Below are 14,396 nucleotides of genomic sequence, written 5' to 3'. Positions count from 1 at the left end.
GCAGAGGGCTAGATACAATGCAAGGTAAGCAAGTGAGGGGTTTGAAGAATGAGAAGTGTGTGAGACATGGACAGGTGAGGATCTTTTAACTTTAACTCACTAAGAAAGTGAAGAAATGTTAGTGCATGTTCATCACTATAAGATCTCTGTTATAATCTTTTCTCATTTTCATTATTCATTTTCTTCCCTCAGATAACTTAATGGCTCACTCCGTCAGTTCATTCAGGTATTAGTTCAAATATCACCTACTCTTTTCTTCATCCTGTTTAAATTTCAAACTCCACCCAGCATAACCTATTTCTTTTCCTGGCTATTTTCCTACTTACCTTAATGCTTATAATTAGTAACAAAGTAGATTATTTTTTACTCTGTGTGCTTTGCTGCTCTGTTTCCAGGATCATACTAGTGTTATAAAAATATAGTGAGAATTTAATAAGTATTTCTTTAATTGAATTTAATTAAATTATCTGCTAATCCTTTTCTTTCTCATAGTGATTTTAATGAGCTATTACCACTAAATACTTAACCTTTGAAACAATAAAAATACCACAGTTCACTTTAAGTAGAATCTAAATTAATTAATTTTCACAGAGGTAGTGCTTCCCTACGAGATGTTCTGTAATACCCAACAGCCTTTTTTGTTTACCACGGGAATAGTGTCTGCCTGTGTGTCTGTCTGTCTGCTTAGGCTGCAGCTCTTCCTAACCTAAAATTTTCTACTTCCGGACTTTTCGCCATATTAAGTGAGGGACAGAGAAAGAGATTTCTCTCTTGTGGGATTTGAATTAAAAATGGGCTCCCCATCTTATAATGGGCCTTAATATTCCCTGTGTAATCTCAATAAACAGTCCTTGGAAACAATCTTGTACAATTAGTTTGGAACATTCCCAAAATGGACCCCAAAACAGAGATGTGTATGTGGAGATGTCCTACAACAAACTGCATTTTTAATTAATATATCCTAAACATTTTAATAACTTCAAATATTAGTATAAAGTACCATTTTGCTAGCTAGACCTTGTCCTATGGCCCAGATGTATCGGGCCACGTCGTCCGGGACAGACCTGGGAGGACACATGGAGCAGGACTGGGCGGGGAGGAGGGACCAACTGGATGCAGTAGAGACAGGAGCCTTGGACAATCCCCAAGAAGACCTGAGATGAGGATGGCCTTCAGGCAGTGCTGAATCAAGGCACAAGGGTAGCTACCTGTAGTCCCACATTAGTCATCGTTGAACGATGGACACTCCCCGGGGAGGGATCCTAAATCTGGTTGTCTCAACTCCCTTTAAGCACGTCGCGGGGAAGCACCCAATGGTCAGCTGTCGGCCCCAACACTCCTGCTTTCTCATGGAGTGAGTGTGACTTGAGTTACACACCCACCATCCACCACAAACTTTATATTTATTTATCAGATTAACAAAAGAAGAAAAAATAGAAAGAAAAGAGAGAAACAAGAAAGAATGGGATTCCATTCTCCGTATTAAGAAAAAGAATAGGTATAGGTGATTCGGGCCTGCGCGTCTGTGCTGCGATTAGGCCTTGGTCTCGGTCCGCGGCCTTGATCTCCGTCCGCCTTCCCTCTCAACCAGTGCTTGCTACCACCCGTGGGAGACTCCGTGGATTTGGATATGAGCCCTCTGAGGCCCAGAACTATCTTTCGGTAGTGAACAAAGGGCCGACAAAGATGATCACTTTAAGGTGGATAATGATGGAAATGAGCACCGATTATCTTTACGAACTGTCAGTACAGGGGCTGGTGCTAGGGATGAACTGCACATTGTGTAAGCACAGGCAGTGTATTTTGAAGGCAGTCCAATTACAGTAACACTGGCAACTCCAAAAATGTCTATGCAGCCCGTGGATTCCCTTGGTGGCTTTGAAATAATCCCTTCTGTGGTCTTAGGGTTGAGGTGTGGTTCTGGGCCGGTTCATGTTAGTGGACAGCACTTAGGAGCTGTGGAGGAAAATGCACAGCCAGAAGATGAAGATGAAACTCCTAAGTATCTCTGGAAAGCATGCTGCCCCTGGAAGTGGTAGCAAGATTCCACAGAAAAAAAGTAAAATTTGTTGCTGATAAAGATGAGGAGGAGGAGGATGACGAGGAGGGGGATGACGAGGAGGAGGAGGAGGATGTGGAGGAGAAGGAGGAAGAGGAGGAGGAGGAGGAGGATGTGCAGGAGGAGGAGGAAGAGGAGGAGGATGAAGATGTGGAGGAGGAGGAGGAGGAGGAGGAGGAGGAGGAAGAGGAGGAAGCCGAAGTAAAAGCTCCAATAAAGAAATATATGAGATACTCCAGGCAAAAATGCACAAATACCAAACCAGAATGGAAGACTCAAAATCATCAACACCAAGATCAAAAGGTCAAGAATCCTTCATAAAACAGAAAAAAACTCCTAAAACACCTAAAGGACCTAGTTCTGTAGAAGATATGAAAGCAAAATGCAAGCAAGTATAGAAAAAGGTGGTTCTCTTCCCAAAATGAAAGCCAAGTTCACCAACTATGTGAAGAGTTGCTTCAGGATGACTGATTGGAGGCTATTCAAGAGCTCTGGCAGTGGAGGAAGTATTTTTTAGAAAATAGTTTAAACAGTTCGTTTAAAATTTTTCGTCTGGCCCTGGCCAGTTTGGCTCAGCGGTTAGAGCGTCGGCCTGCGGTCCGGAGAGACCCGGGTTCGGTTCCTGCTAAGGGCACGTACTTCGGTTGCAGTTTGTCCCCGGCCCTGGTTGGTCGTGCGGGTGGCAGCCACTCGATGTGTCCCTTCACATCGATGTTTCTCTCTCTCTCTCTCCCTTCCTCTCTCTCCCTCCCACTCTATCTGTACAAAAAATGGAAAAATATCCTCAGGTGAGGATAAAAAAAACAACAACAACAAAAATTTTTCGTCTGATTTCATTTATGTAACAGCTGATCTCTGGCTGTCTTTCCTATAATGCAGAGTGAGAAGATTCCCTACTGTGTCTGGTAAATGTAGTTCAGGTTCCATGGCCAAAAGTGTGTTGTCCAAAATGCCTGTTTAGTTTTTAAAGATGGAGCTCCACCCTTTGCTTGGGCTTAAGTATGTATGGAATGTTATGATAGGATGTAGTAATGGTAGTGGTCAGACAAATGGGAATGGTGGGAGACAAAAATATACATGTGAAATAAACTAATATTTTAATAAAAAATAGGTATAAAATGGAACAGATAGATCTAGGAGTTGCAATAATTAGAAGATACTATAATATCTTATTCAATGTAGGAAATATAAATAATTAATATTTCTGTGTGATCTTAGAAAACAAAAAGTTCTGTTTAAATAAGGAATTATTAGTATGGTATGTATTACACAATTAATAAATCTATTTTTCTTTACAATCATTAATGAATAGTTTATTTATCATTGACTTATAATCATTATATATAGTCATAATAAAACTATTAAAATATTAAAAATAATAAGCAGGAAAAAGAGAACACATAACCCCACTATCTGGATTATGTTTATGGTTATAATTCTTTCAGGGTGCTGATTACCAGTGTCTGTCTGTTTCATTTTTTACACACATTATATATGTACATATATATATATACACATATGACATTCACCCACACAATTTTTATCATGTTATATATTTTTCTATCATTTTTAATATATCATGAATATTTTAATTACATTAAATATTATTATAAAATATGATTTTACTGGTTATATGTTACTGTATTACACAGCTGTATCTTAATTTCTACATTTTAGAAGATTACCATAACTCATTTAATTGATGAACTACTGCTTTTGATACAGACAGATAACACTTTAAACTCTTTCATTTTTTTCTGAAGCCTTGGGCAGGTTTTCCTGAAATCCAGTTACTGCAGAATATATGACAGCATATTTTACACAGCATGTTTATAATTTCTCAGTCAGCATGTTAGGAAGCTTTGAGGCAGAATATATCTTTGAAGGTAATTAACACATTACAATGTTGAACCACTTAAACATGATTATTTGTATTTTTATATTCGGTTAAGTCCAATTTTTTATTATTAAAGAAGCTCAGCCATTACTACCAAGTCCCTGAAGAGAGAATATGAAGTGCTTAAATCTTCATTTACATACAGAGAATTATTAGATGTAAAGTTTCTTTTGCTTTACTTGAATTCTTCATTTAATAATAAATGCACAATATCTTTAAATATTTAATTGTGGGTAGCTTGTCAGCACATGTATTGCTATTGAAGGCACCATAACAGGGGGTAATTAAATAAATTGGTGATGCACTAAATTCTTAACATTCTTTCACAGTAAACTCATTTTGTGTAGTAATAAGTTTTGTCATTACAAATGAAATGCACCACCTGGCACAATTAACGTTATGCCTCCAATTTTTTTAGTAAGTCTCAGAGCTATAGTGCAATGTTATAATTTGCATTGTTATAGCTCAAGCAAAATAGTAGTACTTGATTCAAAAAATGTCTTTCATACCAGAGTCTAGGCTTATTTAATATATCATATTCTAATTAGGTGCCATGAACTTTTTAAAGACAGTGCAGTGTTGATAAAATTATGCCAAAAGTTCATGCCCCCAAAAATATATAACAGCTAAAATTTTCAGGTGAGAATACCTGAATCAACCAATTCTGTGAAAATTAGAATGCTATGTTAAAATATAAGCTCGATAAAATTAATCATGTAATTTATTAAATTATCTGAAGGTAGAATTGTAATAATAACATTCAGTGGAATCATTACAGATTATCCTTCCAACATGCCATAGGCAGATGGCAGGAAATCTAAAAGGAATGGTTTACTCAACAGGCTTTATTAATTAACTTGAGAACAGCTCTTAGCAGGATGAATATAACACTGTCGTCATTAAATTTAAGACAATGATGATACCAGTACAATTGTCAAAACTACATATAGTAAATCTCTCAAAAATAAAACTGGCTACTAAGTGTATGTCAATCTCTATTTCCCAAATTCCATCAAAACCACTATAGAGCATACAAATGAGATTAAAATTTAAAAAAAAAAAGTTTCTGAAATCTAAAGATTAAAAATAGGAACAAAATGGTATCAATATCTCTCAATTATTGCTAAGAAACCCAACTCTCAAGCAGCACTTTAAAGTATGTAGGTGGAGCCCTTTCAGGAAAAGACTGGGAGATGGGTAATGCTGACTGCTCCCTCTACTCTGAGCCCTGAGAGGGATTGCCATAGCAAGGGGAGAGCCAGTGTGCTCATCCACTACTCACTTGTTTGCTGTAGTCTGGTAGGTCTCATGGTTACAAGCCTCAGTGCATCTGGGAGTTCGGAGTTTCTTCCCACCTGTATGACACTCTGCCTGGGACAGGTTCATTCTTGCCTAACCCATTTTGATCTGAGTATTTTTTCATTCACCCTGGGAAGAGGGAGTTCAGGGGCTTCCTATGTTGCTATCTTGGATAAGCAATGTGAATTTTAAATTTTTGGTTACTGAATTTTGTTGTCTGATTTTAACAATTTTGGACTTTGTTCCAATAAACTGTTGAGTTGCATGGATATCCTTTTGATCAGGGTGAGTCTAGAGGAGAAATCAGCAAACTTTCTGTAAAAGGCCAGCCAGTCTCTCTCTTAAGCTTTGCAGGCTATGTGGCCTATGTGTTAACTCATCAACATTGTTGTTGTAGCACAAAAACCTCCATAGTTAATACATAAATGAATGAGAAGAGCTGTGTTCCAACAAAATTTTATTTACTGAATAGACAGTAAGTGAGATTTGGTCCTTAGTTTGTTGACCCTTGGTCTAGTGTCATCTGTTCTACAGGAGTAGTTCAGCCCAATTATTAAAGCATGGTTTTTCTTGTATCTCCATTAATTCCCCCATATATTTAATGTTATTTCTTCCATTTGGTTGCTGGGTTTTAGAAGGATTCATGGTCCTGTTTGAGGTACAATAATTGTTTGGTTTACAAATACCTGGCAAGTATTCTTTCCTCTGGAATTTTTTGTCTGCTCTCACAGAGTTTCACCCTGCCCACACAGATTGGTATATCACCATAAGCTCCAGAGACCCTCCAAATGCAGATTTCCAGAGCTTTTTCTCTCTGGAATTCCTTCTTCACTGGTTATCAGCTTCCAGTTACTTTGGCCACCTCAACATGGAGGGTGGAGAAACATTCCAAACTCGACTCAAGCAAAAAGTGCACCACAGGTCTTTTGAGTTGGGTCTCCCTGCTCCATGATTTAGAGATCACCTATAAGCAAAAAGCCAGAATGATTGAGAACAATGACCTCTTTTGTTTCTCTTATCTAATAGTCATATTGACTGTTGTCCAGTACGTGAAAACATTTGTTTTGTCTAATTTTCTAGTTGTTTATAGAGGTAAAAAAGACTTTACCAATAAGTATAAGTTTTCTATGTAGTTTTAATAAAGATATTTTAATCAAAAACTCTCTACCAATACACATTTTACTTTTTTTCCCTGAGGAACACTTTTGACTACTTCTGATTAAGGTGTTCTACGACCCACTGTGGGTTCTTGGCTTCATGCAGTAAAGAATTCACATTGGAGCCCAGAGTATAAAGAGAAAGAGAGTTTATTAGGGAAGCAATGGGACAAAGAGAAGGCTACTCCACAGACAGCGTAATCTCTCCATAGTGAGACTTACTTCTTTTATAGAGGCTCATTTTATCAACTGGTAGGGCATTCAATAAGGAGGAGAAATATTCAGGATTTTTCTGGAAAAGAGGTGGAGACTTCTCAGAAGAGCACATGGGCCATTTTGTGTCCTTATATGGGCTTTTCATTTCCTATCATGGCTTGGGGTGTGTCAGTTAGTATGCTAATGTATTACTATAAGTGCATAATTAGGCTAGGAGTTACTCAAGATGAATTTGTCAGCATGTTGGATTGAGCTGATTTTCTGCCAGTTCTAAGCTATAAATCCATTGGGAGTTGGTCTTATCTCCATGACAGTCCTTATAGCCCTTATTAGTTATAGCCATTTTGCCATCTACCCTATTTCACTTCTGCAAAAAATAAAAATAATAATACCGAACAGATTAATATTCTTCCCTACAGCCCAAAGTAGATTAAAGGGCTGTAGATGTTTCTCAGCATTTTAGGATGGCAGAGTCCTACTTTTGAAGTTACCTTAAGAATAGTTGCTATAGCCCAAAATACTCTTATATACTGTTTGTATTTTGCTTGTTTGAAGAATTAAAACCACATTTAATTTAAAAAAAAATTTAAGTTTAAAATTTTATTGTATATTTTGACCAATTCTCCCAGGTAGGAAGGTGTTAAGCAAAAAAAAAATTTGAAAGAAAAGTCGAATTTTAACAGATTTTACTTATCTATCTATTCTATACCTATATATTGTCATTTTTTTCCAAAACAGGTGATACTAATGTATTTAGTTATTTAAAATTCCTTCTTTCCTTTTCCATTTGATATTTATTGTTGTATGTTGGGTTTACAAATATTAAATAAACTGCTTTCATTGTCACTTTTTTGAGAAAGATAGCTTGCTTGTAATCATAACCCTGCCCTGGCAGTGCAATTATTGATATAACCTCTCCATTAAGCAAGCTCTGTTGTCCAAGCAGGGAGAATGTAAGGCCGTAGATATAACCATGGAGAGATGCTAACAATGTGCTCATGGTTAAATTCTAAAATACACTTTTATCTAATTTGAGTATCCAAGCTTTATATGAAAGCTGTTTTAGTCAGGGTTCTCCAGAGAAACAGATCCAATGAGATAGATGATGATAGATAGATAGATAGATAGATAGATAGATAGATAGATAGATAGATAGATATTGATATACAGATATGGATGTAGATAAATATATATATATATATAAATATATAAACACATTTTCTCTAGATAGATGATAGATAGATAGATAGATAGATAGATAGATAGATAGATAGATAGATAGATATAAATTGGCTCACAATTATGGAGGTCAAGACACAGCAGAAGAATAATAGTACCCCCATGTTTGTAGCAGCACTATTTACAATAGCTAAGATCTGGAAACAGCCCAAGTGTCCATCAGTAGACGAATGGATATAAAAGCAGTGGTACATATACACAATGGAGTACTACACAGCTTTAAGAAAGAAAGATCTTTGTCCTTTGAGACTACATGGAGGGACCTAGAAAGTATTATCCTAAGCAAAACAAGCCAAGCAGAGAAAGACAAATATCACATGATCTCACCTATTTGTGGAATATAATGAACATAACAGTCTGAGGAATGGGGTAGTCCCAGAGACATGGAAGTGGGGTACAGACTGACAATCCCCAGAAGAGGGAGTGGTGGGGGAAAGATAAACCACAGAATTTATATGCATGTATGCATGAACAATGGACATGGACAACAAAGCTGGGGACAGGGCAGGGAGGGAGAGGGAGGGCAGAATCAGTGGGGGGAAAAGGAAAAACATCTGTTCCAAAATTAAAAAAAAAAAAAGACACAGCAGAGTCCATGGTGCTGATGAAAACCAAAGGCAGTCTTCTAAAGAATTCCCTCCCGCTCAGGGAAGCTGATCTTTTTGTTCCATTCCAGCCTTCAGATGATTTGATGTGACCCACCTACATCATAGTGGGCAATTTGATTTACTGAGCACTTATAAATTTAAATGTTAATCTCATCCCAAAACCTCCTATGCAAAGACAAATAAAATTAACCATCACAATGGCATTTACATTAATCCCTTAGGCCTTATTAAAATACTGACAAGAAGATAAACAAATTACAATGAATATGTTTCATAAACTAACAAAGGTATGCTTATTTTATATAATATAATGAAGTAGAGGTGTTGTGAGGAGGAGGAGAGAGGATGTAGAAAATACATTAGAATGTGAAACACTCAAGAGGTTGAGATAAAGAAAAATAGTGGTATATTTTTTGCACTCTATTATTAAATTTTTAGAGTATCTATTATTGTTCCAAAGCCTTTATGTACCAATGGCACATAAGGATAGCTGTGAAGATTCATGAGTACTAATGATTTCAGATAGTTCAAGGATCCTATGTGAAAACCTTACAATTGGTGTGATAATTAATTAGCAGTTTTAATCACACAAGGGATAAGAGATTTTTCAGCCTCAGCTTTGGTGTAAACATTCCTAAAGAGAAGGCAGTATTATTCACAGCAATACTTAAATAATCAAACTGTTAAAAGATTTTGTGTTCTGCCTCCCAATCCACAAAAATCAAATTGATTTTATTTTCTGAACCTCTTTTATTGGTCCTATGGAAGAGCCAAGAACTAGTGAGTTTCTAACTTATTTGTGAGGAATTCTTCCTAGATAACTTATTTTCTTCTCTCAGAATACTTAGACTATGTAAAATTCCTATTCTCCCTTGATTCTTATCCTCACTCTCAAAACTAAATACTTTCTCCCATGATTAGGAATATTTTTGTTCATCGATGTAGTCACACTGGGTGAACAGAGAATAAAGAAACAGAATCTTGTGCCTTTTATGTCAAAAACAGCACTTTTCTAAATACTCAAAGGTAATTCAGCCACCTCCATTTTCACAAGGTTTAACACATTTTAAAATGGCTTCTTTTAACCTATGAAAAAATAACAAAATGCCTCTTAATTCTTTCAGAATAACCTGTAAAATATTTGAATAGCTCTCATATTTTATATTTGGAAACAAAGCAAAGACCTATGTAAACATTTAGAGTGAGTAGGTGATGCTAGAATAATATCAACTAGGTCTGTTTCTATTAATCACACATTCAACTGTGCACTTCCAGGCTTTGTATATGAATCTATCCCATGGCAATATGAAACATTTAGGTAAGTGTTGCTGAACATTATGTGCAACCGTGTGATTATTCATGGACGTTTATATGAATCTTTCATTGCCCATCCAAATAAATGCCACATTGAGCATTCATTGTGTTTGAATGTGCAATCTCTCACACACACACAAAAACTATTTTTTCTTCAAACCATAATGTTATACATTGTCTTACTATGGGGCTTTTAATATATTAGAGTATGATTTGGCGTATATCATCTTTGGGATTTTGTGCTGTGAGCCATGTGATGCTCCTATACAGTGGTGCCTGGATCAATGGACCTGAGCTTTATTATCTCACTGCAAAGAGAAAGTCTCACAGAGGTGCTTGCCACTTACATGACTGTCTCTTATTTTGATTGTTTCATTTAGACAATAAATCTCAGTAGCATTAAAGGTGATCTGAAAGTTAAACACTGTGAAGGATTTCCAAAATTAACAACGGGCTGTTTTAAACCAGATGAACAAAAAGTTCACTTAAAACTGTAGAGGTTTTTTGTTTTTTTTTTAATTCCCTTTTTTAAATTTTCTTTTAAGCCCAGAAGAATTCATTGAATAGCCCCCCTTTTTCCCCTAAAACCTACAGGGATATTGGACTTTCTGTAGTTAGCCTTTGTATGAGGTGTCAGAAATATGTTTTCTTTCTGCTATAAACCCTTTCTTGAAAAAATATTGTAATTCTCATAGGAACGTTAAATAAAACTAACATGTATTGCTTAAAATAGCCATCATGTGCATCAACATTGATGACAATAGAGAATATACTGAATGAAACTGTAACCTACTTACTTCATATTCTCAGAAACAGGAAGGGAGTAAACCCCTAAAATCCTTATACATGCAAAATCAAGGTATGACCAATCAACGCAGTGTTATTCTCAATCACTTTCTGTTGTGGATAATATGATGTGCCACTCAGACTCCCCATAGAGGACTGAGATACTCATCCCCTCATAGGCCTTTGGGAATCCAGCATCTGAATTCCTCTCTAGAAAGTTACTTTAGCTGACAGCTTCTATGCCCGGGTCATGTCCCATCCCAAGTGGGAATCCACACACAGGAGTGTGAAGCATGGCTGTCTGTCTCAAGGCAAGACAACTGTAAAGAGCCATCCCAACTTCAGTGATTCCCGTGAGACTAGACAAATTCATCCCTGTAACTGCATTGAAATTCAGCCTTTCTCTTTGCCTAATTCAGGTGATTTTACTCCTAAAAAATAATGTTGATATTGAGGGTGCTGCCCCAAACATTTTCCACATGAAAATCTCCATCTTAAAGTCTGTTTTCCAGAGATTCTGACTTAAGACAATTAGTGTTAGTGGTCAAAATAGAAAGATTTTCATATAGGATATTAGAGCTTGATGCCTTGCCAGCCAATTGGCAACGAGGAAGGAATTAATTATAATAGCAGCAGAGAGCTTTCCAGAGAAGGTTGAATTGTCAGTCTTTACAACAAAGACTGTGCCAGGGATAGGCTTCCACACTCAGGGAAGAATGAGACTCTGAGGCTTGAGCTGGGATTTTTGAGTTGATGAACTCATAAACATTAATTCTGGATTCTTTGAATCCTCTGGGCTTAACGAGTAAAAGCTAGCATGCCTCTGTTGCTTGAAAATGAGATGGTGATCTCTGCTCACAAGGCACCGTGAGCACCCCTCAGCACCAGGGTGCAGCATCCTTTCAACCTCCAAGCTGGGGAAGTGCTAGGCATACTAAAGAAGATGTGAAACTGTACCCTCACAAGCACCTGAGGTAACCTCCTAATAAACTAATGGTGGATTCTGCAGGACCTAGTCAATATACACAGAAAGGAGTTAGGAGAATATGATTGGGATTACATCTTGTGGGTCCTGTATCAAAAAATCTAGAACATGAGATTGGTTAAGAATTCCTTACTTTATTGATAAGGGAGGACTATCCCATGATAAAGGATTCCATCCATACTTTGATAAAGACCTTAGAAAACAGTGTTGATGCACTATGAAGATAGTTCTTGTAAGTGTGGAGAAAGTGATAGCCCATAATAAGTAGAGTAGAAATGATAAAAACGCCATGGCAGACATGGAAAAAGAGAATTTAAAAATGTATAAAGTGGCCAAGCTATTGGATATACTGTGTGAGGCCAGAAAATCCACCAGTTAACCATGTTCTGAGAACCCCTGGAAGGTGCCTTATTTACCAAAGCAACAGTTACCCACTGGTGAGAGAAACACCATCATCCTTGAGAAGCTCAATGGTAACCGTCTTCTATTGATAGGGCTCATGGTAATCTATACAGACTGTGTTCTCTGATTGCAAGAAGGATGATAGACTCTTGAAAATGTAGAGGCCAAAGGCAACATCTAACCATTAGAAGCATAGTTGGTGCAACCACTCTGAGTGGCAAATTTGAAGTGGACTGCCATAGGCGCTAACTCAGAGAGTTATAGAAGTGGTTAGTAGAACACAGCCTCTTAGTATTGACAGCTGACAAAGGTAATACTCTATATGCACAATCAAAAGAAGTTAAATATAGATGATCAGCAGGATGAGGGCAGCCACTTCAATAAAATGTCTTGATTTCTGGTGCATTTCCTGAATTTCAGCCAGTTTTCATGCCTGGATCCCATTGAGAAAAAAGAACAGAAGAAGGAAAGCAGGGAGGGAGGGGGAGAGAGAGAGAGAGAGAGAGAGAGAGAGAGAGAGAGAGAGAGAGATTGATTGATCTTAGGAAAATCGCAATGAACCCTTTACAAAGTGACTTGCAAGCTTCCATCTTCAAAGAGGACCCAGAACAGGACAGTGTTCTGCAACAGATAAAAACAAGAGTAGCTAAAAGTTACAGCAACCTGGCAGAGGTTTGGGTAATGGGGAATGATTCCTTCCGTTTTTCATGGCAAACTCCATTAAAAGAATCACAAGGTGGATGTCTAGGTTTCTGAATCATGATTGTATGATTTTCAGGGGATAATCACACACTATTAAAAAAAAAATGCTTTTGTCATGTTACTAGGCCCTGGCATACAAGGAGCACCTAACACCCTGGGAAATGAAGTAACCCATTCAGTCTGGTTTTTTTTGTTTGTTTGTTTGTTTTGTTTTTTTTTTGTTGTTGTTGTTGTTGTTTTATATCCTCACCCTAGGACAGTTTTGCATTTTTTGTACAGATAGAGTGGGAGGGAGAGAGAGAAAGAGAGAGAGAGAGAGAAACATCAAGGTGAAAGGGACACATCCAGTGGCTGCCACCCGCACAACCAACCAGGGCGGGGGACAAACTGCAACCGAGATACATGCCCTTAGCGGGAACCGAACCCTGGTCTCTCCGGACCACAGGCCGATGCTCTAACCGCTGAGCCAAACCGGCCAGGGCAACCCATTAAGTCTGAATTGCCCATCCTGAGCTGAGCTCTGCCAGATCCTCCATGTCATAAACAAGGAGTCTTAGTAGCAATACAGTATAACGTGGAAGTAGTACATGTAAGATCAGAAATGTGCAGGGCCACATGGAAAACTATAAGGTACAAGATAAAGTGGCCTAGAGCTTCAGTATACCCATCACCCTTGCACCAGCACCTTTTCTTCTGCCTATATTTATGACCACATAGGGTATTGTTTTGTCTCTCTGATAGAGGAGAAGAGAGGGTGAGCCTAATCTGCTGTTAAACTACAGTCCCTCTCAGGAGTAGCACTGAAAAGTGTCAATGATAGGAAACCCTCTGCATGATACGGCTGCAGTTTTAATACCAACTACTTGTGCAGAAGTGATCATTCATCCCAATGCCCTTTCTGGATTAGCTGACTGTGGAAGAAAATTACTTGCCAGAGTAAATATTCAGTATCGACAAGACCTCTATATTTTAGAAATGGATGCCAAAAAGTACTTTCATACATAAGGAGGTCAAGTCAATGCCATGTTTCAAGTTTTTAAGGACAGGATAAGAGTCTTGCTTGGGTGCAGTGTTGCTAGAAATTCAAACCATTTGTGCTCTGATACAGAGAACCCCTGGATCTTCAAGTAAATCAATAAACACATACTGCTAATGTACTATAGGACCAATAAGGAATCATGGATGATCACTTCCACTTTCAAGACACCCTCCTGAATTGCTATGTCAATGAAATGGAGAAGTACTATTTGGAGAATAACATACTTTTCAAGATTTTACTTATTGTTGTTAATGCTCTCAACATGTTTCTTTTATTGGTGATCTTCATCCCAACATCAAATTGATGTTCTTCCTCCAGACACCAGCTCTTTGATCTAACCAATGAATACAGAGTTATAGCAGCTTTTAAGGCTTACTACCTGAGGAGGACCATTGCCCAGGCTGTTGCTGCAACTTAGGAAGATACTGGGAAAACATGATGCAAATTTGGAAGAATCAAAAGATCTATGACTACATCAAGAACCTTGCTTGCACTTGAGGTGATGTCACCATGAGTGTATGAATGGCATCTGGAAGAAGACACTTAAGAGGTTCATCTACCACTTCAAAGAATGTCCTAAGGATGAGGAGCCTTCAAAAATCAACAAGCCTGTTGAGATGGCACACAGCTTTAACCTGGGTGTAAATGAGGATGGTGTTGAGGAACTTCTAGAAGTGATTCCTGCAGAGTTGA

At 37.7% G+C, this 14,396-nt stretch overlaps 1 pseudogene; it reads left to right on the top strand.

Annotated features, from left to right (window-relative positions):
• Positions 1–1,238: 1,238 nt before the first annotated feature.
• On the top strand, positions 1,239–14,121 carry LOC118642040 (annotated as a pseudogene).
• Positions 14,122–14,396: the final 275 nt, after the last annotated feature.

This window comes from Molossus molossus, unplaced genomic scaffold, assembly GCF_014108415.1.
Source record: "Molossus molossus isolate mMolMol1 unplaced genomic scaffold, mMolMol1.p scaffold_m16_p_3, whole genome shotgun sequence".
Taxonomy (NCBI): Eukaryota; Metazoa; Chordata; class Mammalia; order Chiroptera; family Molossidae; genus Molossus; species Molossus molossus.
This window is presented reverse-complemented; position numbering and strand designations above follow the sequence as displayed.